Source organism: Bombus vosnesenskii, unplaced genomic scaffold (genome assembly GCF_011952255.1).
Source record: "Bombus vosnesenskii isolate JDL3184/JDL3185 unplaced genomic scaffold, Bvos_JDL3184-5_v1.1 scf7180000013299, whole genome shotgun sequence".
In the NCBI taxonomy this organism is placed as follows: Eukaryota; Metazoa; Arthropoda; class Insecta; order Hymenoptera; family Apidae; genus Bombus; species Bombus vosnesenskii.
Window position 1 is genome coordinate 568,253 of NW_022882949.1, and position 26,345 is coordinate 594,597.

The window sequence follows — 26,345 nt, forward strand, 5'->3', positions numbered from 1 at the left end:
TCAGCATAACGTGCCACATCTCTCTTTGATCCTTCGTGACATATAAATCGGAAAGAACACACACCGCCGAATATTTATGATATTCGAACGAGCAATTCTTTTTTAACTTAAAGAAGACTTACCCTAATAAAACCTGAGTTTTAAAAAGCAGATAGTCTGTACGTATTGATTTGTTTTTTTTTTCAGTAGATCGGAAAGATGAAATATAATTTTATTATTGAAATTTATTTATTTTATTTCTTCTTCTATACGTAAATTCTTTCCGTACGTTTTTTAATTAATTATCATTAATTACAATAAATTCTTATTCTGAAACGCTTTATAGTACCAGCATCTTCTTTTAATTCGAGATCGACAATCATATAATCTTGATTAAATAGTTGAGTTTAAAACTTTGAAAAAGCGAATTAACCAACTGGGGTACAAAAACTAGGAAGAAGAATGTTATCTGTCCCTAATTTATCAGACGGACTTGTTATCCTTGAGATTCAAGTCTGACAGGCTTGTGATTTTTGCGTGGTGCGAACGAAAATTGAAAGTACGGTTTTCTAGTTGTGTACATGCGCCTATACTCACATTAACTTCACTATTTCCGTACGAGTTCGCTAAACGTTCTGTTATGTGTGTTTTTAAATAACGGCAGTTTCTAAAACAAGACGATGTTTGCTAGAATTACACATCTAATTCTTCAACACATTTCAGAATCCGAACCTTGTCCTAATTACTAAATTACCCTATTTAATATATTCGAGTACTCATATTATTTAACTAATTAGGTATACAAGTACCACAGACTGCAAATATGTATCAATATTGTGCCAATACTCCAAACTACTTCGATCGAAGCACTCAACATGTTTAAGTGCTCAAAGTACTAAGTGGTCGAGTGTACAACGTCCAGGTACACAACTTTCCTCTTCCTAAAGAGAATTTTCTATTAATTTTAAATCAACAATATTAAAAGGATCTAACGTAAATATTGATCCAAACATACAATGGAGATGACTGTACAAACAGACAACAATTTATACGAATTTATAAAAATTTAGCTAATTACATTGTGAAATATTTTAGTTTCAATTTTTTCATAATAATATAGAACATAACAAAAATGTGTATTTTCTTTTCCGTAATATGAGACTTAAAAATTCTTCCTTTTTTATATTTTGCTTATAAATCTATATCTTAATTTTTTACATTACACTCCCTAAAATATTATTATGAGTATTAAATACAAATGAAATTAATTTAAGTTTAGTATAAAGATTTCCCCTATTCGAACGTTCGCCACTGTAAAACATATCTTGGTATCAATCCTAACAAAAGTATTAAGTTCCGCTAGAACAAAACAAAAACGGGTCTGCGAAATAATTGTAAACAATTGCGAATCGAATAACACTTTTCAATATTGAATAGCTAATTGGATATCTATCGTGAAGCGATACGAGATGGGGTGGCTATCGAAGCCTCACCAATCGCGTGGAGTTAATTCGTGTTTGTGTGCGTGGCACACGATGCTGCATCATGCACCGCGGTGCATAATAGCGCGCTGCATCAACAACGATGTTTACCTCGGCGTAATATACAAACAGATGTATCTCGACGCGGAGAGCTTTACTTGCCGCGGATCATTTTACACGGACGATATTTCCGCAAATTATCCTCACAGTATGCTGTTTCCCTCCCTCCGCTAACCCCTTTGGGCGAAACCATTCGATTTGGACTGCACGAGAGAGTAATAATTCTGTCCATTAAGCACCGACCACGTCTGTGATCTGATAGAAAATGTTTCATGGATCGCATGATGTACTTTTCACTAATGGTGTAACTAGTGACTCTTTTGTTTTTTTAATAATTTTTTTTTTTTTTAGATGGAACGAAAATTGAGATGACGAATTTTAATGTCATGATCAAATGATACTGTACGTAGTTGTTTTGTTACGGTGATACGGGTATCGTTTTTCGTTTATACACCGAGATATTTCTCTCTATGCCTTCTTATCGTATTACCGGTGCTCTTTGACAGCGGTGTATCGTGATGTTACGTATGTTTGTTATTGACATTTAATCCTTTTTCAACATAATAAAATGGGGAATTCAGGATGGACAATTGAGAAAATAATCGTGTCTTTGTTATTATTTTGCATTTCTATTATCGAATGTAGAAATTTAAAATATTAGGTGGTCCGAAAAATTTCTTTCGTTTTATAAGGAAATAATGGACGCACAACATTTTCTGTTTTATATTATTTTATCGAATTACGTGTGATCCATTTTGTTCTATCAAAATAAAGATCACAACGATCGACAGATTAGGTTTTATGTTTGTATAAAGATGCGTAGTTGTAAAAGACGTGTCTGTAAAAGAAAGACACTTTTCGGACAACCTGATACTATACTTGATGGGCTACAGTGTCAAAAAATTAAATATAGCATACTTTTTGTTTAACTTAAATTAACCTTAACAAATACTTTTGAAGATAATTTTCTAAAGTTCACAGCATTCCGAACTGTAAAATCATTTTCTTAGAGACATTTTCTTACATTTTCTACATTTTCTTAGAGATTTAACTTTCTGTATTTTATATCTATAAACTACTTTAATCTAATATTCACAACAGATACATAAACTAAATTTTTACAATAAAATCCAATTTTCTAAAATGTACATAATCAAAAACTTCATAATTCCTATATTTCCAAATTTAAGTCAGACCAAACTTTGCCCAATTTACCACAACAAACAAGTCTCGACTCTCCGCCTTCGACTAGGGAGAAACTTAAAATCTCTAGGCGACACGGTTCTATAGTCGTTTCTTCTTCTTTACGCAGGCCCTTTTCTCCACGAACAGAGTCGAATATACAGAAAACTGGCAAGATCAGACTGTTCTCGACATGCTTGCCGACTTTTTGGAAAAAGGAGAAGGCAGAGGAAAGGTAACCGACACAGAGAAGCGGCCAAGCAGGGAGGCGTAGACACGTTGGTTCACGGGCCATTGAGTCCTTGGAAACTCTGATTAGCTCTTTCGTTTCTTATTGGAAAACTTTCATTGCGCCACAACAAGAAGGGAGAAAATTCCATCTCGTTCCGTGACCGGCTCAATTTACCAGAAAATTCCTTATACTTCCTACCAATTACCCCAGATGTTTACCCGCTAAACTCGCTCTCCGTCTGTCTGATACTTTTTGGTTATCTCTCTTCGTATTGGGATTTTTCTGGTGACTCGGTATCTGTTGATTTAGGCCGCTTAAGGTGATTTATCTAAGTAAATTGTCATCGAAGAAAGTATAAGGACTTTGGGCTGAAAGGTTAAGGGGGATATTTTTCAATTACTTGAAAATGTATACAATAAGAAATACTATTCTGCAATTGAAAGATTACAGCTTATTCCATATTAATCGTACTGTATTGTGATATACAGTAAAAACGTCATAAAACATAAGTACATCAGTAAAACATAAGTACTAAAATACATTATAGAATGCATGATGCTATGCTACACAAAATGTAATGTATAATATAATGAATTTTATGCATTTTAAGTTATGACTAAATCTTACCATAACCTTAAAAACGTAAGGTGATTATGTATGGTACGATGTTGACACATCCACCACATAACGGTCATTGGTGACTGACGAGGTGTAAATGTCAAGTTCTGCGCCAGCTATCGGTGATTGTCGTGACAGTAAATGTGTTAACCTGTTAACCAGTGGAATCCGTCATCACTTGTATGTAGTAGACATAAGTGAAAATGAAAGAGATGATGTAAGAACAAGATAATTTACGCAGATAAATTGCTTTAATACAAATTAAAGTATTAGTATTTTCTTACTTCACATACGAATGCTTCTCTAACAGTAACATGATCAGTGTGAAAGATTCCATAAAGGTAGAATCAGGAAAACAGAAGCTCCTTGATACACATAACTGATTGTAGATACTCATATTTTAATGTTTCAACGAAAGTATCCATTGACAGATCTCCATTCATCAAACCAAAGACCATTTCTCTTTTATCAACCAAAATAACTAAAACGCACTTTAAAAGTTCTTAAAAAAAGAACTAAGACTTAAGAAGGATAGCACTTGACAAGACTACTTAATTGCACTGAAAACATATCGCGAAGCTTCTAACACGCATGTCCAAACAAACAGGAAACAGAGGACGCATGCGTCGATCACCACTAATCTACAATTTCAAACATCTACTAATCTAGTCTATCTCATACTACCTTAAAACACTTTAAACGTATGTTTTAATTTAAGTTTGATCGATTAATAGGATTAAAAATAAATAATTGACGGTATCTACAAATTTCTTTATCTGCCAAAATGTTGTTTTCTTTCCTTTCAGGAATTTTACTTTTACCATTGACTAATTATTTATAAGATCCGCGCTCTTACTCAGCAAATCTGTATTAACGATAAATATGATTTAGATTTTTTTCCTGAATATTTTCAACTACAGTCTAATTTTCTTATACGATTAGTATGAATTAGATTAGAATCCCAAAAAACGTACGACATTAAGGAGTATCCCGTTCGTGGAATAATTAAAGGTTCCCGTGAAAAATCTGCGGGTCGGGGAAAACGGGCGCAACCGGATGTGCAATGGGCTAGGTAGGTTGCGTGAGCATTGACGAGAGCATGGTCGAGGCCGTGGCGAGGCTAGAGAGACTCGGTATTTTATGGTGAACGCATTTTATTGCCCGTGGCTGCCGCATAGGCGGTGAGGTTCAAAGGACCGACCGGAACAGTAAAAGCTAGTTTAACGGTGCTAACAGCGGCCGCAACACGCCGAATGTATTACTAATATTACTATACCTCTTGAGCCCACTACTTTTCTTCAGTCCATTCGTTTCACGCGTACACCCATACGCGTCCATATTCCACATAATACGTATAAAATACGTACGAAGATATAGACAAATATTCAACACATCGAACTATATACCGATATAATATGTACGTAAGAACAAATCTAAACTAAACTAGTATGTACAAATATAAGTAGGAGAAAAATATGTGAGACAAATATAAACATACAAATATGAAACATATGAACATGTGTACATAAACATTGATAACAAAATACAAATATTTGTGATGTATAGAAATATGCACAAACACATGACATCGTGGATAATTTTTGATATTACAAAGAAGAATATACAAATACATGTAACACAAGTATTACAAGCATATACAATAACGATAGTATCATGTATGTAGTATGGTTACTATACATAAGCATCTATGACATCTGTACATATATAGGACAAATACACGCGTACAGGAAGCCACACACAGCATACACAAATATACACAAGCATTTATAACATATGCAAGTATATACAACCATACAATGTACACGACAGGCACAATGTGCCCATACACAAACACAGCAAACGTATAGGCACATTTCGTTTGTTTCTTTTCCACACTTATTCTCCGTTCTTTTCTTTTTCTTGTTGTGGAAGTTACAGCCGCCACCACGATCCGGTATCCCTGTCGATAGCAGGATAATTTACGGCCACGTGCGGCTTTAATTAAATTTTCTAGCTACACCGAGCTCGGCAGGTGAGTGACAGTGGCACTGGTCTTCGACGAATGCGGCAACGGAAGTACCGGAACGAAGACGTATGCGAGAGCCATTCAGTGGATTGGTGGAAATAAATTGTTGGGCGAAATTGAGGTGTTCTATTGTCGTTCGAAACGTGATAGCGAATTTTCAAAAAAGATTTATATTTATTAGTAAAATAAATTCTTTCTTTTATATTGACAATTTTGTATACAAATTTGATAAAGTTCTCATAACTATTTCACTAATTTTTTATTTTTAACATATCCATGATTTATAAACATTTTTTGTAAATATTAAAAATCTTTTGAACGTATATAAAAAATAACTATGCATTTTTGCAGTGAAAAGATTGATGATGGATTAGTGAGATTATGGTAAAGTGAACGTAAGGGAGCAATAAAGTCATGGACTTCAGAAAGGCGTATTACACGTTTTATGAACAGAGAATTAACGTTAATAATATAGAGAGAAACACTAGCATTAAACCTAATTTCGAAGTCATTTTTGCTTCTCATAAAGATTGATACCTTGGTGAACTTAATTTTTCTAATCAAAATCACACCTTTTATCTGCCATCTGCTTTTACCCGCCAGCAAGTTCAAGTTCAACGATCTTACAACATCCACTGATCGCTTTGTATTAATTTACCACTTTAATGTTTATGCAAAACTAGTTTTTAAATACATAATTTTTTATTATTAGCTAATAGAAGTTTAAACTTTATTAGAGAAAATATGGAAATATCAATAGAAAGAATAAAAGATTCGTTATTCAGTATACTCACACGCATCTGTAGGAAGGTAATCCGATTCTTCAAGAACTTAATAATTTTAACTTTTCAGTGCTTAATAATTATAACATTAGATTCCACTACTCAATACTTACTCGTCAATTCTCCTTTAATTATCAAACATAACCTATAAGATTACACCTCCCTCTGTGTAACATAAGCTATATTAAAAAACAAGGAAACGGTAACACCGACGACAAAAGTATCACACAAGAAAAACAAAGAATGCCATAATTCTATATTAATTAATACAGTTTATCCCCCTTTACCCTTACCTCTTTCAAATATGGAAGCTAAGAAATTTTTTAATACTAATAGTACTAAAATTGTCTTTCTCAAATCTTGTATTTTACACTTTTAACGATTAAGACAAAAAACGGATTTACTGCTACAATTACTTAATAATAATTTTTTTACTTATGGATTTTTTATTTTTTAAAGTTATTTGAAAAATTTCTTTATTATACAATACTTACATTTTCAAGAATTATATTTAACCTATTTGAAATTGCTGTATCAATACTAACCTCCAATTTCATGATTATAGAAATTTCTGGTTAATAGATGACCTGGTTAAGAGGTTTCAAATACTCATATTTATAATATTTACATTGGCATTTCACTATATAATATAATTATAAAACAGAGATAATATAAAAGTTATCTAACCTGAACGTCATAACCTATAAAGATTTATCCTCACCAACTGACCTTGAATTGCACTCCAGTATCGTCACAAAGTTTGCCATTTCCCGTGATAATCTTGCGATGAATGTACAGAAAGACAAATATACAACACAGAGTCTATTAACGTGCAATGTTCCCCGGTTACAAAGCGATCACAAGGATGCGAGATTCGCGGCATGATCCCGTGCAGGAAGTGGCCCGGTTGTGCTTATAAATAAGCACCGTTCAGACCAGGCGAAGAGGACAGCCTCACTCGGCGAGGATTAAAATTGATTTCGTGTTTATGAAATGTCGCGGATACCTTGGCACGATCCGCCGCCTCCGTTTCGTCGCCCGTGGCGGACTTCCACCTTCCGAGAATAGACGCGATTTAACCGCGACTCTCGATGCATTCAGGAACGCGAGAAATAGCCTCAAGGATTTACAGAGTGGTCTCGACGTGATGCAAACGTAATTGAGAAAAAATGAGGAATTTCTTATCGAGAATCCTCTTTAGATAAACTTAATGACATAACAAGATATGAAAGTCTAGGCATAAATAAATTTCTAAGTTTTAATAAATAGATCGTGGATGTTTATGTACAGGTATGTACATATATGGAAAATGTTAAGGTGCAAGAATTTGCAGAAAGGACATAATATAAAAAGACGTGTTAAGACATTCACAATAAAATATATGTTATAGATATAAGCGTGAATCAAACTATTTATTCATATTTTGGATTTAGAAATTTATTTATGCATCATTTTTGGGTTATGTCATATCATGAAATTTGTGCTAATAAAATAATTAAAAATACACACGGTGTTTCCTTCCAATATATATGTGTATGTAGTTAACACGAAACAGTGCCGCCAATCACAGCAAAGAATATACCGACAGGGCGTTATCGCTGGCGGCATTGCCTTTGAGTTGACTAAACAGCGATAGTATCAGTATCACCTTTTATAATATACATATATTATATTGTGAGTATATATGCCTAATCTTTAACCCCATGCATCAAAACAGTTTATGGTTCAGAGATGACCCAGTTATCAGGTCAAAGAAACCTTTAAGGTTGATTAAATTTAAACAAGACTGCAACATCTTTTCTAAAAATACCTATACAAGTACATCTCAGCAAAAAATCTATCAAAAAGACCACAAATATAAAACTACACTTTTTAAATCATCAAGATAAAAAAACCAAGAAAAAAGAAAAAGTAGCATTGAAATCATAAATTCATGCAAAATACCTTCTGAAATATTATCCACGGATTGGGCAGAGAAAGAGAGCTTAAAAACCACCAACACGAATTCACAATTTTAAACCATCAAATAAAGAACAAAACAAGCACCATATATTAAAGATATATTAAAACCATAAATCTCTACGTAAAGAGAGATCTTTACTGGAGAAAAGGCTTTCAAGAATATTATCCATAGGTTAGAAAGAGAGAGAGAGAGAGAAGGATCATGGAAGCGGCTTTCTGCTTCAGGAGCATTCCCGCGGTACTTATTAACGAGTACGATCCGACCGCACGTCACTCAAGTGCGTCGTTTTGCCGGGTGAACTTTATAAACCGGCCCTGTCCGATATCGGAAATAGGCTCAGAGAACCGGCCGGCAGGCATTAGCGTTGTGAATTTGGCGACTGCTTGATCCCCACCCTAACCTAACTCCATCCGCCATTAACGATTCTCGATCGAGCTACGTTCGTTAGGTTGTCCAGCAGGCCGTCGGATCACGAGAATTATCGAGATGCTGGACAGCTCGGAAGAAGGATATTTAAATCCACTTCTCTACTGGCCCGGTATCCCGACGACCATTCGCCACCAGTATATCGCAAACATCGACCTCCGTGCAACCGATACACACGCCAATGAGGATTTTATCGACTTCTAATTTCGACTCGCGAGAGCGGCCCTTAAGTGTTTTACAGGGAGGTGTTGCTTGGCCAGGTAGTAAGCGGTGATCCAAACGATGTATCGGTTTCGGGTAGAAGCTTCGTCGATGGCAATTTGATGTTTCTTTGGATAGGTAGTAGTAGTTTTGGCTTGACAAATTTACGGGAAATTGTCGAACTAACCACAAATAGGGATCAGTATGGTTTTATGGAGATAATATGTTGATGGGGTTCTGGGCTTGGTAAAAATATGGTTTCCATTATAGTAGACGATACGTGGAAGCGAAAAGAACAAAGATCGATTCAGTGATTTCGAGTAAAGCAACATTAAGGAACTTCTGATTGTTGGAAATGTTTTGCAACATACAGTAACAAAAGATGACAAGAGGCGGCGAAAGACTGTTGCTTCGATGGGAACTACAATAGGAAGAATACTGTATTGCCATTACTTTGTATTATCCCCCTAATCACTGGACTACTCGATACGACGGACCAGACTCGCAGGCTGAAGAGGCACTACCCGCTAGATCTAAACGTCAGATTCATTTAATTATCCAAACTAAGCATATGCACTTACTTATAATACTTTAAATTATACCTATCTATAATAGTATTAACTTATTGTAAATAAACAGCCATGTCACTGCGCCACGCCAGAAAAATTACTGAAAATTCTCAACGCGAGAATTGATTGTAATTTCAACAAATAAATAAAAAAAAAAAAAAAAAATTACTTCGTATTATAGTCGAATTTGAACACGTGAATTATTTAAACATTCAATGTGAAACTGAATTACAGAATGTTTTACAAAAGATCCTACTACCAATACCATCGAAATCTCAGACCACCCTATGGCAAAAATAAACGACGAAAGAAAGGTTAGAGAAATGAAACTCAAAGGCCGCGTAAAAGCGCCCGGGAAGGCTGTGTCACTTTTAGCGAGTTGAAATTCCAAGACTGCTCGTAAAATCGCTTATCTGCGTACAGTTGAGGAGCCTACCTTTACTCCTGCAATACTGTCCACACGATTCTCTGTTCAAGAGCTATCCACCGTTGACTCTAGCTCTCGATTCTCGTCCCATAAATATTATTCAGATTTGCATTCCGTGTCTTGTAAGAATATCGAATTTGGTCGACAAACAATCTCACGAGTTCCCATTCATAGAATTTCTTTCTCGTGGAAATATTTGGTGCATGCACGGAGGAAGTGGACGATTCCGCGTCTCCTCTTGCGATCTGGCCTCGATTGTTGCGTTCCGCGACGAAAGTGGAGTGGGGATAAGAGGGTGGGGAGGAGTCAAGGATGCACGGCCACGCGAACGGCTAGGATTCCAAGGAAGACCACTTCGGTGCAATCTACGCCGGAACTCTTCTCCTCAGAGAGAACCAGACCGCCTTTTCTTTTATCTTATTACGCCGAATATTACCTCCGGTGATCGGCTTTTCGATGGAAACCGTGTTACCCGGATTATGACCATGTGTATACCAAATTGATCTTGCCCTTGGGTATAATCTTGAGCTGATGAGGTTAGGGATTGATTTGTGTATGGTAGCCGATGTTTGGACTTGAAATTGGATGGTTGTTGAACTGGAAAGTTCATGATAAGTTTAGATTAGGCTTGTAGCGTGATTGCGTAACCTTAAACACTGCAATCTGTGTGTCATTAATTGAGCCTTCAAACTTATTGAAAAATACCTGCGCAATTTATTTTGAAGGTTATACAAGTCAGGAGCGACTATAAGATTGTTTATGATCCTGATTCTAACCTTAAAGTACTATGTGGTATACATGCATCTAATTTTCGCTTCGTCGCTATTTCGTTATTATTTCACAAAAATATAACAGAATTCCTCTTCTGTACCACATAACTGTGAAACGAATTTCAACAATTAGAAAGAAAACCCCATATAAAATAAAAGGTCATGAGAATCAAGTGCCAACAAGATTTCATTTATAAGAAACTTTCCGGTATCGCGAAAGTATCATTGCCACTCCACAGAAGGATAACGTAACTTTCGATGCAAAGAAACTAACCTCATTTCCAACCACGGAAAAGTCAATTTCACAGTGTACACCCGCTAGATAAGATTCCGCGGACACGCGTCGCGGCGCGCTGCTTTATCGGTAAACGGCTGCACGAAAAATTGTGGAGTAGGTAGGCAAAGCCTAAGAGGAGGACGTAGTCGAAGCGAGCCCGCAACTTTTCTGGCAAGAAGAATCGATCGATCGGCTCCGTCCGGTCGCTCACTTTCTTTCTTTCCTTCTCCCCATCCTCCTTCGTTCTCTCCCTCCTCAATCTGAATTCCCTGTTTCTCTTAACAGAGAGGATCTGTGCTCCTCCTTTTATCTTGCGCCGCTTTATTCCGAGTTCCGCTATCTCCAGCATCTCCGATAGATGGAATCGTTTCGTTTCGTTCACTCTGGCCGCTGATGCTGAACAAGAGGACCGGGTCCAAGAGGCGGAAAAACAGCGGCAAAAGAGAGGAAGCAACGAGAGAAGTTGGAAGAAGCCAATCTCAGAAATGAATATGACTTCTGCAAAATTCACGGAACAATCCGCGGGTCGCTGAATGCGACTTGTTTGTCTGTTTGTTTGCGCGCCTATTTCCGCTCTCATCTATATGCACGCACATTGCTGTCCAGCGTGGCCAATGAACACATAGCGTTTGGCCACTCGACGAATGTGACTGGATCACGTTTCGGTCTAAGGATCTTCATATATGGAGATTCCGACCGTGTGAAGGAAAAGGTAGTTGATTGGTTAGAATGGAAGATTTGGTAGGTTGGAGGCAAAGTCGAGAGTTAGAGGTTAGGTATAGGTTTACTCTACGCTTATGTGTTGTGTTGTTTTGTAGGAAAGATAGAAAGTGGAAAAGGTCATATTAAATACTGCCGGTTTCTTTGTCAACTTTATTATCTCTAATCTCTCTAATGCTGGTATGCTGCAATTAATATAAATATAACCTATTTATAACCTAACCCCAATCTAATCGCCACAATATTAAACCTTAAATGTTCTTTATAAAATTTCTAACCTAAAAGGAGAATTTTAGAAGTTGATTCGGAATCTAAATATTGAACGATATTTTCTTCCGTAAAGTATTATAATAATAACGTTATATTTCCTACGCCAGTTAATCTGCGTTATAAATTAACAACCTGAAAAGATTTTAGAAACTAATTCCGAACCTAAACTCAACCTAAAAAGATTTTTGAAATTAATTCCGAACCTAACCCCAACCTAAAAAGATTTTAGAAATTAATTCAGAATCTAAATATTTAATACCATTTTCTGCTATACAGTACTACAATAACATTACAGTTCGCACACCAACGAATTTTAAAGCGCCATTAATAAAATCATCTTCGCCAGATGCAACGTCACATAATAATCCAGACGAAAAAGAGAAAACGCAGAAGATGGATTCGCGGACGAGAAAGCACGCGACCAGGCGTGGAGATGCCACGTTCCCGCGGGAGGAACTCCAACCTTCTCCCCTAACGAATTCTTTCCTGCGATTTGTTTCTTTACTTTCATCCGCCTGCAGCCTCTTCCCCTTTGGTCTCGCCATTGACATCCACAAGTAGAATGCTGGAAACACACCGACCATGCTGTTCTCTTTTTGTCGCGTTACTGGTTCCCCGATTCGTTCGACTGGTGGAAAATCGTGGAACAGGTCGACTCTTGATCAGTTTCTTCTCTTTTTGTTCAACAGTGGTACAGTTTTTCCGTCACTGACTCGACAAACCCGTGCGAAACGGCCGACCTGGTTGCCTGGTTGTTTTGCCCTTTCTCGAATTCCTCGGACATTGTTGCTTTTATTCGTTGGAATGCGTTTCACGAATACTATAAAATATTATTGCGTGCATCCTTTGTTCGGGTCGTTAACACATGTTAGAAATGATTTCACGTATCGGCGATTCGAAGTATCGGCGACGCGATGTTTATATGAATTCCACAAAAAGGACGGTAAATAAGTTAGGTTATAAAGAAACGTTGTAGATTTCTCTTAAGAAGAAAGGTGACTATGGGACCATGAAATTATAAAATGGATAAAGTAGGACACAGTTGTAGTGGACATAGTCTTGTATCTATAGTCTGAATAAGAACTTAAGCAAGCGATAGCAATCATCAAAAGAAAAATCGGTAAAGAATTAGAATAAAATAAAAGACACAAAATATGTTATTTAGGGTTCAATGAAGAAATGAAACAAGCTATTAAAAGAATACAAGGAACAGTGCTACGAACAACCAACGGTTAGGAAAGATTAATTGATACAAAATTTCTATAAAATTATGAAGTGTAAAAGATTACAAGCTCACATATTCCATCAAGAACAGGAGACAGCAAGAGACACGAGACTCTTACGTTAAAGTACCGACTAAGAAATCAAGCAAACCCTCAAGGAAACGCAACAGATAGGGCCACGGAGAGTCGGGTTCTAGAGTAGAAAAGAGGCTAAAGAGGCTATTAAACTCGGAGGAACTCGAAAAACCGAGTAAGAAACCAAGTAGAATGCTCTCGAAGGGGCAAAAGCCAGGGGGAGCGAAGAGTGTCCGACGAAGAGACACGTGAACAACGATCGGTACAGATCCTAAGTGAAACGGAGAGACAAAAGCTCGTGCGTGTGGGGTGGGGAGTTGGCAGCACTTGGCTGGATCCTCCACGAGGAAGCTGTCGAAGTGGAGGGTGCAAAGAGGAGGCGGAAGTGTAGCGGGTTGAGAGAAGAGCAATCGTGTGCACCAAAAGCGAGAGAGAACGGACAAGCATACGAACGTGGAAAGCCTCTCGACCGAGTGGAACACACCAACCAGCGTGTACGAGCAATAGAGCGGCCATATAGCGAGGCAGGAAGAAAACGAAGAAGGCACTCCGGTACACTGCACACACTTGTAAACGAAATAGAATTTCGGGATGAAAATGGCAATCGTGTAAACATATACGGTATACTGTAACGACAATCAGTACAGTCACGCACTTTCCACCTAATAAGAGACGGGGCTGATGAAAAATTAAAAAGAAGGAAGGAAAGAGGAGGAAGAAATAAAGAAGAGGCCACGCACACGCGAGGCGACACAGAAAAAAGGTGGACTGCATCGAGTGGTAGAAGAGACCGATACGTAACTAGCCTTAGTTAGCTGGCGACGATTGGTCGAACGACCCAAAAAGGGTTGGATTTTCGAGAGGGCAGCGCGGCGTAAAGGGTGGAGCGCTCGAGGACGCTCGAGACTGCTGGAGAAGCGGTGTAACAGCGTATGTGGTACGCGATGTACGCGTTCCTGGGACCAAACCATTGAGGGTGCGAGGAGGGGCTACGAAGAAGGGGTAAGAAGAGCAAACGAGAGAAAGAGAGGGAAGAATAGAAAAATAGAACGGAAGAGAGTGGAGGAAGCCAAGGGATGAAGCGGTGTAAGCACACGACTAGCACCGCACGCTCGGCTTTTTTCCGCTCGAGTGTACTTCTTTCTCCTCTTCTTTTCTCTTCCTTTCCTCTGCTCTTTTCTCCCCTTCTCCTCCTCTACTCTCGACTAGGAGAGGAGACGAGACCCAACGACGAACGTACAAGCCTGAAGCTTGTTTCCCACAAGCTTCGAGCTCGAAAGCTTGTTAGTGAGATTCGCCATTTTTCCCAACCCCTCCCACCACCCCTTCACTCCTCCCTCGAGCATACAGGCACCCTCCTTCGCCCCTACTTCTCCATGGGCACGTACACCTCTTGTACACCGCCTCCATGTCATGGCCCCCTTTTTTCTCTCTCTTGCTATAAACCAGAGGAGAACAGAAAAGATCGGCCTCTGCCTCGACAAAAGGTCGACCACGAAAAATCGAGCTACCGGGCAAATCAAGAGTACCCTCCCTATCAGCTATTTTTTTTTCTCTCCTCTTCTTGCTTCTCCTCATCTTTCATCTCCTTCTTACGTATGATTTTTTTCGGTACTTCACCCTGGCATCTCCACCAAGGTACCTTCCACCCCTATGTATATATGCTGCCCACTCGATTTCATCCCTACGCATTACGCCCCAGTTACCGCGATTTCCCCCGTCCTTATACTCTTCTTCTGCTTGCAGGCTCGAGTTCTCCAACCATTCGAATAATATTCCGGAGAAAGGAGCGACGCGACGACCCAGCGAAAAAGCAGCCAGAAATGGAACGCGAGAGGGTTAGAAAGTTCATCGAGGGAGAGTAAGCAAGAAAAAGAGGGAAGAAGAAGTAGGAAAAAAATGGGGAACTGGAGGAACACGCTAGGACTCTAGATTCTAGGTTCTTTCTTCTTTTTTTTCCTCTCTCCGCCGCTCCTTTCGCGGTTTTCTCGTACTCCAGCCAAGTGGTATAGGTGGACCAAACAAAGAGGAACGCGGAGCAACCACTGATTGAACGTTCCTTCGTTCGTCGTATTTTTCTTCTTTTCCAAGCTCGTTCGCTGTTGTTGGACCGTGAGTCACCAACCGAACGGAAATCACCTTGCCATGAAAAAGAGAAGAAGAAAAAAAGAAGGCTACCCCACGGAGGGCCGCGTATACGCAACCGAGTAATGACCTCCTCCGACAGCGCCTCGGGCCTCAAACTACCTATATACCTACATACATACTCGGCCAGCCGCATATCTATCTATATACATACATATGTTATATAGGGTCAGTCTGACATGGAAATGGTCAATTTGTCTGACGAATGTGCCCCGCTTCTTCTGCCACGCTATTCTTCCGCCGAGGCCTTTGTGCATGCTCTTCGAGTAATATGTCAGTCGATCACCGTGAACAGCAGATGGGTGGATGGAAAAATTGTTTGAGTTGTCTAGGGATTTTTTTTTTATTGCAGGATCGTGCAGGAGTTGGTGGTGCATGCGGGTGAATGACTTTTATTGTAGGTTTAGGGGGTTTTATGAGAGGGGTTAGATAGGGTTTCGCGTAATTGGTATAGTTTGAGGATCTTTGCGCTGGGGGAATTTATGGTGAATTTTAGGGAACGAGCTTTAAGAATTTTTTGGGAGAAAAATGGCGGTTTAGTTTGCTTAGATTTAAATTAGATTAGACTCGATTGGTGGATTTAGATTAAACTAGGATGGGTAACTAGATTTAGGTGATGAATTTTACCGAATGAGTTCTGGTTATGTTTCAGAATTTTCAGGGGAGAATGTTCAGATTTAAGTGTAGGCTACTTAACTTGGATTAGACTAGTAACTTAACTTGGATTAGATGGGAAGATTTAGATTAAATTAAGGTGGATAGCTAAGTGTATATTAAATTGGACTGGTGATCTGTAGAGTCCAATCGGGTGACGTATAAAAGAGAGAACGATGTGATTGTTTATGCGGAAATAAGAAAGAAGTATAGAAGAAAATTTTGTCATTCTCGACTTAGTTTTCGAGAAGATCGAATTTGAAAATTTATCAAGTATATTTGAACATGGAACTTAATAATCGGCAGAAGGCCATTCTACGTGTGAAAATAAATCGAAAATATCTTTCTGTTCAAGCTTTCATTTTCCAGAACATAGACTTTGAACATGTTTAGTTACGTTAATTGATCTAATAGACGCGTACGATAAATTTTCAATTTTTTTTTCTCGCAAACAAAGCATCTTGTAAACAAATTTCATTCTACATTTTCGTCTTATTTTCACACGTAGAATTACCTCTTATCGATTATTTAACCATGTTCAAGTATACTGATAAATTTCCAAATTCGATTTTCTCGAAGATTCAGCCGAAAGTGGACAAATTTTATTCCATAGCTTTTTCTTCTTTTTACATGAAATTAGTCTGGATAATTGGAATGAATTTTCTGGAAGAATTACTACCGAACAATGTAATTGAACAATCTTTTGTTTACTTACGTCAGATTAACATTTTTCAGCATTTCGAGATAAACGATCTCTGTTATTAAACTTAAAGATTTTAATAAAATAGATAAATTAGGATTTAAGTTACGCTTGATTCAAATTAACTCAAGCTCACTATTGAAATCTATTTATCTATCAAGTTAAATAATCTTCCAACGATAACAAAATAAAAATTCAGCTAGATTTTCCAACCAATATCTCATTCCCTAATCTAAATGAGAAAACTTCCAATTTTCTTTTCAGTTCCCAATAACCAAACTTTGAAACACTTCAACAAATCCAGCTACTAAGCAAAAATCATGAGCCAATCTCATGAACACTTTTGAGAAGAAAGCTAAAAAAACCATAACCGCCTATCGTCCAAGACCAAAATCCATATTTACTTACGGCGTGAGCAAGCAATACCCGAAAAGGGTGGGAGGTCAGGGAAAAAAGAGAGCCTAACTTCTACCTGGCTGGCAGCCTTCTCACAATGCTTCAACAGAAAGACCGAACAACCAGTTTGATCTTGGTTTTCCTCTATCGCAATCGAGTTAGGTCAAACGGAGGGTGGAAAAACCCTCGAGTAGTTGAAGAAGCTTCCAACAAAATACCTTTGAGTCGTTCGTCTATAAGAATCTGATTCATCAAACTCTCGAACAATGAAGTGGGAATCGTTAAGCTTGTCTAAGAAAATCATCCTTAAACTTATGGAGACCGAAGTGGAAAAATGGTTTTGAATAAGGCAGACAGGTTGAGACGTGGATGTAATAAGAGATAGAGGATTTAGATCGGAACAAGAGGATGGTTTTAATCCATCGAGGATTCAGTGGTGAGGTATGTAAAAGTTGTATTGAAACGTAACAATATTGGAAAGTGTCATAGATAAAGTAACGTTATAAAATTCTATTAAAAAAATTCTATTAAAATAAAAGCTGCTCATTATACGAATGAGAGACGTAAAAAAGATTATCATCAGTATTTTCTTTTTTTTTTTTATTTATTTGTTGAAATTACAATCAATTCTCGCGTTGAGAATTTTCAGTAATTTTTCTGGCGTGGCGCAGTGACATGGCTGTTTATTTACAATAAGTTAATACTTATTATAGATAGGTATAATTTATAAGTATTATAAGTAAGTGCATATACTTAATTTGGATAATTAAATGAATCTGACGTTTAGGTCTAGCGGGTAGTGCCTCTTCAGCCTGCGAGTCTAGTCCGTCGTATCGAGTAGTCCAGTGATTAGGGGGTTTCGGTGTTTGTTGATTCTTTTGCTGTATCTGTTGCTATATTTTGCTATTTCCTCTTTGACGGTGGGTAATCATCAGTATTGAAAAAAGTATTTCAGTAATGCTAAAATATATTCTTATTTTTATTGTTCCTTTTTTTCTCTTATCTTGTTTCACTTTCTTCTTTTTCGTCCCTTTGTTTTATTTCGACGAAAGGTGTATCGCATTGGTAATAATTAATGCGCGCCATTCCGCGTTGGACGTGCGAGCCTTTCACGTGATTCCTTTCCCCGTTGATGTATAACGCAATTATACTTATAAGTGTGTATTAGCCAACTACTGCTCGCTATGGATGAATACAAATTGATGTTTCTGGGCTACAAATTGCGTTCGACGCACACTCTGCTTTTGACGATGTTGCTTTAGGCTTTAACCATCGATAATCAGAATTTTGCTTGCTCATGGGAGAAAAATCTATCATTCCTCGACGGAAATAAAACAAGTTTATCATAAGAAATCCACCTGCGCTTCGTTAAAAAATAGAGAAAAAATAAAATTACAAAAAACAAATCTTAACATTCTTAAAGCAATATTTTAGAGAATCTAATTAATCACCAGCGCTCTCTTATAAAAATACAAAAAGTAACGATAGTCTGGCGAGGAAATCTGCCCACCCCTTGAAAACAGGCAGAAGAAAAAAAAAACGCACAAATTACAGGTAAATATTCGGCAAATATCCGCTAAAAATAGAATTTATAACAGTCATGCTTCATAAAAGCAAGAATTAAATAAATTCACTTTTTTACAAAAGTGCAAAATAAAATGAAACATATTGGGTTAAATCTATTTACGTAATTTGCAGGCGAGGGTTCATCGAATGTTCATTAAAAGTAGAATTCATCAAATTCGGCATTCGCAGGAATAAAAAATAAAACAAATCATTCCCTTCACAAAAGTTACGGAACGCATCCAAATCTATAGGTAGAAACCTACTCACCCTGGGAGAGAAAAATATAGAATTAAAGATTATCTTAATGTTATCTGTTAAGAAGAAATAGAATTCACATAATCCAAAATAAACAAAAGAGCCGCAAGAATAAGTCTACTCTGTCTACTATAATGCTCCTTTGAGCAAAAACAAAAAAAAAAAAAGGAAAGAAAAAAGAAAAAGAAAAAGAAAAAAAGAAAAAAGAAGAAATCAGGAGAAGAAAAAACCATCAGAAGAGGGTTCCGCGTGGCCAAATAAATGCGTACGCGGAATCACGAGCGGCATCACTACACCCGACGAAGGAGAATGTCCACTAACTTGTCCATTAATATTAAAGAAGCGAGGTGCAGCCACGCGAGGGGTTACAGAACGCGGCCAGAATGCACGAGGATAGATTTAGCATCGCGAAACGCGTGTTAAGCACACGTTCGCCTACACGTATAATAACCATCCAACGTAAACGCGGCCGTGTCCCCGTTTAAATCGTAAATAAAGGAGCGGCGTTTTCCGAAAGTTACTAGTCAACGGGGGTTGATTTTGACGCGACGCACGCACGCGTTTTATGAATCGTATCCCTCCGAGAATACGATCAGGTTTTCACCACGTTAATAGTAAGGATTACCGTATATATGAGTCCGCTTGTGAAGGAAATATGATGACAATAATGGGGCTGTAGTGAGGATAGTTTATCGACGACTGAATTATTAAAAGAATAGTTGTACATGCCTAGTAAATATCTAAGTATATGTATACATACGCGCGTGGTGATCTGTTAGATGAATTTTTGTGATGGGAGTGAAGCTTGTATGTCTTGCTTTTTGATGCATTTTATCCATTTTGTTGACTGTTTCATATTTTATTCGTTAATTATGAGTTGATTGTTGTCGAAGTCTTTTTGCATATACGTATTAATGATTATCTGTGTCTTGGTCTATAAAGGAGATGTTAGTTACATAAGTAATAACGATCATATAGATAATGAATACAGTTAATGATCAAAGGCATATAACTCTTCGTTCAAGAGTTTGTTCAAATATTAAATATAATAAAAATACGTCATTTTCTTTAAACAGTCTGTGAACCCTTTTTTCAAAAGCCAAGGACAATCTCGTGAATCTTTATTCCATTATGAAACTCAATAAAAATTTATTACATCCTCTAAACGACCTAGCACCCATTCTCCAAAAACCTAACCTAACAACATAAACAAATGGCTGTCTCTCCTTAAAAGTCAAGAATTCTACCTGAATAAAAAAGATAACGAGAACGATATGAAACGTAAGTACCACCAACGAAGGTAAGAATTTTTCAACGTGTGTAAGCGTGGCCGTTTAAGCGACAAAGAGACAGACAAATTGTCAATGGGGGATTAAAGAATCCTCGTGCATTTGGCAGGTGGTTAAGCACTCGACGAGGCATATACGGCCGCGTATTACCGGCGACCATATACACTAGCGAATACAGACCCGGACATACTCATACAAACACGCGAGAATACACACTTATACGCTTACACACAGATAGACTGAAACGGATGATGCAGCACGTGGGCCGCGATCTTTTCGAAATAATTTAGGGGACGGAATCTCCCCGTATATACACGCATCTGCACGGAGTTATTTATGATGGATTAGGCCAGGATTTAAGCCACGACTAATTTATGTCAGGCCACGGGATTGTCGACTCTCGACGATCTTCTCTCCCCTCTGCCTCCCATCACACTATCCACCGGGAACGAATGAGAGTGTATAAACTCACCACCGTGAAGTATCTAAACCGACCGGTAAGCCGACCGAGCTGTTCTAACCTCAAACGCAGCCAAATCTTCGAAATTAAACAGGGAATAAAATAGTTTTATAACAGATTTACTTTTAAACCTGTGACTTTTACTAGATTAGGTTATGTTATAGACGAGTTGATATTATTTCTATAGAAATGTGCTTTTCTGGTCATCATTTAAATTATGCAAAAATATGTTAAATTATACGAAGTTATTTGAATGGACTAATATTTTAAGATTAATAACTGAAAGAAGGATGAGAATACAGTAAATCACGTACCTTGCTTTTCACAGGACAGCAAATTGAAAATTCAGTACGTTGTCCGTCAGTTATCGAACAATAGTATTAAAACAGTTTTCTCAATAGAAGAAAGGACATAACCTAACTCAGTTACTCACATCTAACTATGAATCCAAACAGCCTGTGTATTTAATAAAATCAAGATAAATTGCCATTAAATCTACTCGAAGATTAATAAAAATCAATAAAATCAAATATAATAACCAATATAATAATAACATGCACAAATCAAAATAATAATACCAATAAAAGGATACTTAATACTTGTCATTTAATAGGTTAACCCTCTCCAACAAATATAACCTGACCCAGATACTAATCTCACCCTATATATTGTACACTGAAAAATCATTTTTCATTAATTACATTTGAACAGCTGTGAAAATTAAATAAAGGAAAAACTCGCCATTAATAGTTAGGCTAATAGTAGTTTAACCATCGCAAAATCCGGTTTTCGTAATCCCGCCAGCAACCTGTTTCTGTGGTCCAAACGGAACCGCGTTTCTTCCTTGCTAGGTCCGTCTGGCCTTTCCACGGACCGTCCGGATCGGGTATGAAATTTAACATGAATAGAGAAGGAGCATGGCGGCGACAACGACTTGACTCTGCACCCTTCCCCGCCCTGTGCGTCCCTTGTATTATTCAGGCTGCCATTATTGGACCCCTTGGTCCGGCTGCGCGACACGCTCTCGCCCCCGCGGGACAACGCAATTGCATCTGCTCGGAATGAGAGTAGCCGTACAGACAGAGATATAGCGACTGAGCGAGCGAAACAGAACGTAGTGGTTGAAGTGGAGGGGAGTTGGTGGCTGGCCACACGGGCACACAGAGACCCGTATAAGGAAGGAGGAACACGGATCGGCCGTTTAAACCCTCGCAAGCCCCGCTACGGATCTAGTTACTTAAGTTCGCCGCGGATAAAAGGAGAGAGCGTGTAATTTATGGCCAGCGTGGATAACGTCCAAGAGGGTGAGAAAGCACAGGAGAAGACGGAATAAAAATGAGATGCTCTGCTAAGGGAAGAAGAAGGAAAGCGGTGTGCCGTGGTGAGGGCAAGGGGAAGAAGTGGGGCCACGGAAGTAGACCGAAGTAGTCGATCGTGACTATTGCGATTGCGATGTGTTTTACTTTTTCTTGTACTGCCAATTGAAGCTGCCAGAAAGAAACAGCTCCACTTTCCAGGGATCTGGTTTAAGTAAAGTCGAACAAAATCAAGTCGTTGTTTTAAAAGCGTTATAAATTAATATTCGCAGGAATAATCCTTCGCATTTTTCAATATGAAATCTATTTCTTTCTTGCTCTTCCAATAAATAAAATTTAAATATTGGAGCTCACCCTACGTCCTATTATTCTAAGTTTCTCAATTGTTATTTGTTTAGGTTAGGAAATAATATACGACATAATATAAATAATATAAATGTTTCCTGAAATAGGGAATTTTTGGAAATACAATGTTTTTGTAACGGTCAGTTGGTGTTACTTTTTGTAGGTACTAAAAATAATTACACCCTCTACAGAACAATTCTTGTGATTGCTATTTTTTAATATTAAAGGTAATCATATCTCTTCGAAGATTACTACTTACGATTGTAATAGTCTTGTTGCATTATTTTCTGCAATCTATGTTTAGAATGTACTTTTATTGTGCTAAATTACTACTTTCTAGCGTGAAAAATAATGATATCCCTTTGAAGAGCGTATCTTGTGATGGCAATGTTTTTGTCATGCACAATTGTTATTTTTTCATTATTAAAGATAATCTTCTGCTTCTAAAGAGTGATTTTTGTGATCGTAATAATTGTGCAGCTATTATTTTTTAGTTTAAAAAATAATTATATCTCTTTGAAAACCAATTCTCATAATTGTAATGACTTTATTGCACTGTGTTATTATTTTCTAGAAGCAGATGTAATTTTACTGCTTCGATTGGTCTGCGATTGAAATACTTTTGTTGCATTCAATTGTTAGTTTTTTTAGTATTGGAAATGTAATTCTATCTCTTTGAAGAGTTATCCACGTTATTGTAATACCTTTGTTGCGCTCAATTTTTTATCATTAAGTATAATTGCATCTTGAAGTAGAAACTCCTGTAATTGCAATATTTGAGTGCATTATATAAGAAAATATTGTATTCTTTCATAATTGCAATACCTTTGTAGCATTTATAGATTATTTCTCAGTATTAAAACTGAATGCATCTTCTTCAAGTCCATTCAATAATTAAAACATTTTCTTAATGCTGAATCTTTGCCTCTTACTTGTTTTATTCTTATTTATTACTTAACTTTTCATTCCAGCTATTTGTATTATCACGAATGACAATTACGATAGTTTCCTCCATTGAATTACTATATTTTTCATTTCACTGAAATTCAACTAAATAATAAAAACACGAAAACCGAACGAGACATGAATAATTGCATAGCTAGCTGAACAAGCGCAAGTGGATAAAAGGATAACTGGATAAATTCCATTTGAAGAATATTCTCGAGTTGTGTTCCTCATCGTAAACAACGGATATTGGCACGTGTGTCTTCCGAAGGCGTGCCTTCGCAAGCTATAGGACAGGTTAGTCGTAGCAGAACGGGAGATAGCTGAGAAAAGGAAAGCGCATATACGTTAGACTCTGAGTGATCTATGGCCCAAGATAAACCACACGTTCAACAAGTATGTCTCGTCGATAGTCTTTTGCTGTTGCTTCCGCTATTCGCACTGACTGCACCAATTTTTCTTTCTTTTCTTCGGAAACTGTACTACAGGAAAAACGTTTAATTAAAAATAAATATTAACTTGTTTGTATGTTTCATCAATTCCCTTGTATTTTATGAAATATAGTAGATAATATTTAATGACAAATATATAAAATAAAAATATACAACGCAAATAAAATGATATACGCGAAGTGCAAGTGGCCGTTTCCGGAAATTATTAAATTTGAATTTTGCAACTTCGATGCTTTGAAATTTAGAAATTTGAATTTTGAAACTTGATATCTAGAAACTTTAAGATTTCGAAATTTGGAATTGCGGAACTCTAAAATTTTGAAATTTAGAATTACGAAATTTTTGCATCAAAATTTGTACATCATGTGTGTGAAATATTGAAATTCAAATTCCAAAAGTCTGGAATCTCGAAAATTAGAAATTCCTAAAGTTGAATTTTTCACCGAATAAATTCCCTAAAGGATATTATTTAATTGCCGCTAAAATCGTTGATTTTTCAATTATATATTTTCAAGTATAACTGCGCGAAACAGTATCCTAACCTACAAATAGAATAACACGAATAAAACGAGTCTGACTTTAAGTAGAATCTAATAGCACATATAAAAAATACATGAAACATCGATGTATCGATTGAGTTTGCAACGAGGGGATGAAAATTATCGAAGAAACGAGCCGGCTGTGGTCGTCGACCTATTATTCGCTCGAATTTTTCCTGCGAGTTATTATAACGCAACAATGGCCGCAGGTTCAACGCGATGTTTTCCCCATTCCCTTGATTGTTTGCACGCGCACACGCTACGGCTAATTATTTCTATAAGGACGCATTTCGGCGCGTAATTAACCAGCCAGGGGCTGCGTCTATTTACTTTGGAACGGTCGTGGTTTATCGAGGCTAGTGGCACACGAAACTTTTAATTACGTTGTTTGGACGCGTGCTGGCTTCAGCTCTCCGCGGACCCGATATTTCCCGCTGCGATGACTCTACCGAACCCAACCGGCAAAATTGAAGCCGTTAGAAATTAATGCGTTCGCTTTATACGCTTCCGTCGAAATTGCTTACTTCATGACTGAAACGTGAGATTTCGAATGAAATATAAAAACCATTGTTCATTATAAATGAACATGCAGAACCTGTTTTTGAAAATTTTTAATGAAAGCGGATGGTGTAGATATATTTTGTTGTTAACTTTCCATTTCTTTGTACGAATAAGTAAGTGCATATTATAATTTATTATATTTTCTCAGACCAACTTGAAAAGTGTTATAAAGTACGAAGTATAAGTATGAAGTATCATAAGCAATTTCGAAACATTTGGATTTTGCAATTTGAAATTCAGAACTAAAATTTTGAAGTTTTGGATTTTGGAACTTTGAACTGATAACATCTAAGGTGCCATCATAGCAAAATGATTACTTAAGAAATAACACATAACCTAAAAATTGGATACCCATCCATTTACATTTTTAAAATATTATAATATTACTTACTAGCAGATATTGAGTTATTAGCTACAATGTAGATTTTCAATGAAGTATAAGAAGCATCATTTATTATGGAGAAACAGGTAAAAGCTGTTTTTGAATAATTTAATATTTTGTTGCTATTCTTTTGTTTACCTATGCGAATAGAAATTGCAATTAATTGCCTTTTCTCAACTGGATTTGAAAAATAAGAAGCTAAGATGCCATTACAGCAAAATTATTATTTAAGAAATAGCATATAACCTAAAAATTGGATACCCATCCATTTACATTTTTAAAATATTATAATATTACTTACTAGCAGATATTGAGTTATTAGCTACAATGTAGATTTTCAATGAAGTATAAGAAGCATCATTTATTATGGAGAAACAGGTAAAAGCTGTTTTTGAATAATTTAATATTTTGTTGCTATTCTTTTGTTTACCTATGCGAATAGAAATTGCAATTAATTGCCTTTTCTCAACTGGATTTGAAAAATAAGAAGCTAAGATGCCATTACAGCAAAATTATTATTTAAGAAATAGCATATAACCTAAAAATTGGATACCCATCCATTTACATTTTTAAAATATTATAATATTACTTACTAGCAGATATTGAGTCATTAGCTACAATGTAGATTTTCAATGAAGTATAAGAAGCATCATTTATTATGGAGAAACAGGTAAAAGCTGTTTTTGAATAATTTAATATTTTGTTGCTATTCTTTTGTTTACCTATGCGAATAGAAATTGCAATTAATTGCCTTTTCTCAACTGGATTTGAAAAATAAGAAGCTAAGATGCCATTACAGCAAAATTATTATTTAAGAAATAGCATATAACCTAAAAATTGGATACCCATCCATTTACATTTTTAAAATATTATAATATTACTTACTAGCAGATATTGAGTCATTAGCTACAATGTAGATTTTCAATGAAGTATAAGAAGCATCATTTATTATGGAGAAACAGGTAAAAGCTGTTTTTGAATAATTTAATATTTTGTTGCTATTCTTTTGTTTACCTATGCGAATAGAAATTGCAATTAATTGCCTTTTCTCAACTGGAT

At 36.8% G+C, this 26,345-nt stretch overlaps 1 protein-coding gene and 1 long non-coding RNA gene across 2 annotated transcripts in view; both read right to left on the reverse strand.

The window, feature by feature from the left end:
- LOC117233803 (protein Wnt-1-like) overlaps positions 1-26,345 on the reverse strand; it is a 77,527-nt gene that overhangs the window by 38,947 nt on the left and 12,235 nt on the right. The gene's annotated exons all lie outside the window — the stretch shown is intronic.
- On the reverse strand, positions 6,905-7,395 carry LOC117233811. Its single transcript, XR_004493420.1, has 2 exons — positions 7,090-7,395; positions 6,905-6,947 (listed from the first exon to the last, which is right to left on the reverse strand). It is a non-coding gene; the product is annotated as an uncharacterized LOC117233811 (long non-coding RNA).